The sequence below is a fragment of the Dipodomys spectabilis genome, unplaced genomic scaffold (genome assembly GCF_019054845.1).
Source record: "Dipodomys spectabilis isolate Male_0828 unplaced genomic scaffold, ASM1905484v1 ptg000047l, whole genome shotgun sequence".
NCBI lineage: Eukaryota > Metazoa > Chordata > Mammalia > Rodentia > Heteromyidae > Dipodomys > Dipodomys spectabilis.
The window spans coordinates 2,023,494-2,028,193 of NW_024870724.1; the positions used below are offsets into that span (position 1 = coordinate 2,023,494).

General features: G+C 45.4%; 1 pseudogene; it reads right to left on the bottom strand.

Moving 5' to 3' along the window:
• Positions 1–243: 243 nt before the first annotated feature.
• LOC122107158 lies at positions 244–2,415 on the bottom strand (annotated as a pseudogene).
• Positions 2,416–4,700: the final 2,285 nt, after the last annotated feature.

Genomic DNA, 4,700 nt, shown 5'->3' on the forward strand with positions numbered 1-4,700 from the left:
TACAACGTCCTGGGTTCGATCCCCAGTACCAAAAAAGAAAAGACAAAAAAAAAATCATATCACTGGTAGCTGCAGATCAAACAATTACACATAAAGTATAGGTTTTTAAAAGACTGCAAATGGCTCATCAGAATACTTGATAAAATTCATATTAGAGGCCCATTTCTTCCAATCTTATTACTGATGTGTCATTTCAATGTGTAATTCCCTGAAAACATTTGTCCCTTCTTTTTGGATTTACTTCTAGGAGTCTCTGTGTTTCTTGTTCTTGGTGACTATGTTAAAGGCCAGGACAATGGTTGGGGTGTCTTCTTTGTAGTTATCTGACATGGTAAAGATAACGCCATCATCTACATCATCTCAAAACTCCTGAAAGTCACAGTGGCTGTGATCCTAGGAAACCCAGGTCTATCTAAGTTTACAGGAAAGCCTGGGGAAATCTTCCTTTGAACAAATTCTCTAAAGTTGATAAAGGGCTTGAAGGGAGCAATCACTTCTAGAATATTAAAAAACTCACTACCTAAGGGAAATTCTTGACTCATGTCAATTGTGCCTTCAAATGTCTCCTTTTTTTTTGCATGCCAATTCTCTTCACAGATGTAGAGCTTTTCAACTTCTAGGAGATCTATACTCTTGCTGTGTGATAGTGCTATGAGGGATTGTCTTGGAATAGGGTCAAAATTCTGTTCCATTGAGCACTGCCTCAGCCTCATAGGATGAGGAGAGAGGGAGGAGTTGGGGACGGCAGGAAGAAGGTTCCTTCTAATACAGGCAAGGCCACTCTGAGAAGAAGTCAGAGGATCCCTCTACAAATAAAATGTCCACTAAGGAGCCAAGTAGGAAGGACCTTAGCAGGGCTAAGACTCAGGAATGAAGCAGTGATTCTAGCAGGAGCCAGGGCCCTGAGTCCTGCTCTGGCTCAGCCTCCAGCTTTGGCTCCTGCAGCTGCTCCAGCTCTTTCTCAAGAAGCTCCAGCATAGTCCTGCAGCTGCAAATCTGCTTCCAGCAGTGCCCCAGCTCCCTAGCCCCCAGCCCTTATCTGCTCAGACATCACACCAGACCATGGTCCCCTACAAATCCAACACCCAGGAGGTCATGCCCCTGGAGCCCAGGATTCCCCAGACAAGGCTTCTAGTCCCTGGACCACAGCCCCTGATTCAGCTCCATCTCCACCTGATAAGCAGGTACCTGATGCTCCCCCCTTATAATACAACTCAGTTTTGTCACTTCACTAGCCCATGAGTGGCTGTAACAAAGGATCCCTTATTGAGACAATTCATCTGCAGCCCAGTTATGGCTCCCAAATTTTTGTAGATTTGAGGCTCTCTTCATATGTGTGGCCTGTAATTTTCTGGCTAGAAAGTTCATTCCTTCTCCATTCCTAGAGTGTTTGGCGCTTCCAGGCTTGCCACTGATTACTGGGGATAGTCTGGCAACATAGGGGTTCCCTTGTTTGTCCAAGGCATAGGCTTTCAGGGTAAAGGGATGAAGCTGCTGTTCCTGTTAGGCCTGGCCCTTGACCCTGACTAAGCCCCGTTCTACCCTGAGAGAATACCACACCGTGTTCCTTGCTGTGAATGGGTCTGTTTACCAAAGACTGCCCCCACCACATTTTGCCTGCCATTCATGGTGTTCTTGCAGGTTTGCCTTGGCAATATGTATATTGCTCCCTCCCTCCTTCCCTTTCTCCTCCCTCCCTCCCTCTTTCTCTTTCTCTCTCTTCTCTCTCTCTCCCTCCCTCTCTTTCTCTCTTTTGCCTTTATTGTGTATATCTACTATATCTACTATATAGTGTTGTATATATACTATTATTAATTTTGAGTTTTATAACTGTAGTATTTTAGGTAAGGTTGTGTTTATGCTTTGCCGGGTACAATAAAGATATTGTACTGAATAAACCTAGAATTGGATTGCAAAAAATTAATCTCTTCTGTTACATTTTTTCCTTTATTCAAGCTTTCCCTGAAGGCTTTGTTTTGAAGAATATCCTCCTCATTGAGATGTTCTTTTGTTCCTAGAAGTCTGCCCAAAAGCTTCCTATTCTTTCTGTTTTATCTTCTTGGAAAAGCCCTCCAATTTGGGCACATGTGAAAGAAATTGAATTGTTTTATAAAGTTGCAGAATATCACTGTTCATTAAAATGTCAGCGTCTTCTGTTTCAATTGTCTCCCCATTGAAAATGAGCTCGAATGCTTTCATTGGCACTTCATGTTACTCAAGTCTGCAAGAGTTATGTCAAGCCTGACACTGAGGCCTTATTTGTGTATTATACATGCATCAGAATGCAGAATTAGGGAAAATAAACAGTCAGTTCCGAAAATCCCAGAGAAGTTCTAGATAAAAGTCACTGAGCCGTTGCAAGATGTTTAATAACAGAAGTAGGTAAACATCTGGCTCCTTATAGAGATAACTCATGTATTCTTTTGCCCTGGCTGGATGCAAAACTTAATCCTCACATCTCATTCTCCCAAGTAATCCTTACTACTCAGAGTCAGAATTGAGTTTGGAGATTTTGTTCAAGACTAGTGCTTTATTGCGAGAGCCACGGTTCCACTCCTCAGTTTTTACTAGAGATGACTCATGGATTTTTTGCCCTGGATGGCTGCAAACCTTAATCCTCAAATCTCAATCTCCTATATAGTCCTTACTACTGAGGGTCAGATAGAGTTTGTGCCTGACCGTTTGGTTCAAGACTAGTGTTCGTGCTCTACCACTTGAGTCACAGTTCCACTCCTGGCTTTTTTCCCTGGTTAATTAGTGAGAAGAATGTCATGAACTTTCATGCCTGGGTTGGATTTTACTTCCACCCTAAAATCTCCACCTCCTGAGTAGCTGGTGTGGGCCACCAGTGCCTGGGTCTACCTTAGTCCCTAGCTTCAAGCCTCTGCTCTTCATTCCTTTGATATTATTGGTGTTGTCCTCCTTTTAGATTTCAATTGGGCTTAGTTTCCTGAGTCATTCAGTCTCTGGTCCCAGGAATCTATAGAAATGCTGTTATGACATCTAGGCTAAACATAAGGCAATAAGCCTGGGATAAACAGGATGGTGTCCAAGCCTGCGGCTTCTTGCATCTGTCACAGGGTGAATGATCCCAGGGCTTTCTTTTAATGCCACCCGCCTTCTTGGAGGTCTCCTAGCTTCCTTACCATCTGACTGCAGGCATACCATGTCCTAGGGTGCAGAGTACTAAGGCTTCTCCTTTATTCCACTGCCACCATTGGGACGGTCAGAAGTCACTTGTCTCGTCTGAACTTTCATTTCACAGAAATTGTGGTTTAAACCCAGCATTCTGATTCTTCCTTTTTCTGGATCTTTGCCTATCTAGCAAGTTTGAACTGTCTTCTGGTCTCAGAAAAGCCAGATGTGCATACCAACAATTGTACCAAATCAACACCCAGTGATATGGGGGCTCTCTCTGTTCTGATGTGAAGCTCAGAGGTCTTTACTACCTGCATGCATCTTTCTTCCTAGGAACACAGGGCTATTATTTCCCTGAAGAGCCATGGCCTTAAAAACCTTGATGGAGTCAGGCACCGGTGGCTCTCACCCATAATCTTAGCTACTAAGGAGGCTTAGATGTAATAATCAAGGTTCATATAAGGTTGAACAGGAATGGTAATGGCACTCCTCTTTCAATATCACTGCCTCCGAAGAAGTGACCCACTCTCAAACAAAGAATCAAACCAACTAGAGAGGTTCTCATTGTGTGGGGAGACCAGCCTTTCCATGAGCCTATTCCTGAGGGCTCCCCTTACTCCAGGAGCCTTGGAAGGGGCATTGGCTCCCTCCAGCAGCAGGCCTATTTCCCCTCTAGGAACAGCATTCACCACAGCCTCTAGCCAGCAGCACACTCTTTGTCCATGTTGGGAAAGCTGCTGTCCCCAAGTTTCTGCTGGGGAGATCCTAGGCAGCTTCATGTGCCTGTAGGCACAGACTCCACTAAGCCATCCAGCAAGGCTTCTTCCATCTGTCTATCTACTACCCAGCCAGCAGAGCCTGGTATCTCCTTTTGTTCTGGCCTCCCTGCTCTGCAGTGTTAGGGAATCCTCAGAGCCCACTATGATGTCTTCACACTCCAGTTTCACCATTTCATTGCCAGCCATGAGCAGGTTCCTTCATTGTGGTCCTTGGCAGTTTGACCCACACAAGCATGGGATATTTCTGGACAGCAATCAAGTCTAGCTTTTCATTTGGAAGCCGGCAGACTACAAATATAGGCTCATAACCTGCCTCCCTACCAACCAGGACAGCCTGGCCCTCCAAGCTCGATTTCCCACCATGTGCTCAGGAGTCTCTTGGGCTTAGCTTCTGCTCCCTCCATGTGCCCATGTCTTCTGGAAAAAGCCTGAAGTTGCCATTGCACCTCCTTTGCCCCAGAAATCAGGTCACAGTGAAGCTCTGTGTCCCCAGCCTTGCTTCTAGCGCAACGACTATCAAGGCACCACTCCCACACTCCTCTGCAGTCCTCTGACTTGAGTCCAAAAAGAGCTGTGCTTGGGCAGCCCACAGTCAGCAGTCAGCATTCCTGGCATAGGGGTATCTGCTAAGACCACTCCCATGCAGGCTGACTTTGGAGAATCTCCTCTTCCAGTTTCAGGACTGGTAGCCATTGAAGCTGAACATGGCACGGAAAAGATCACAGCACACAGTAGAAGAACCTGACAAGCAATGGCCCTGTGCTTAGAGACCTGACAGAGGTA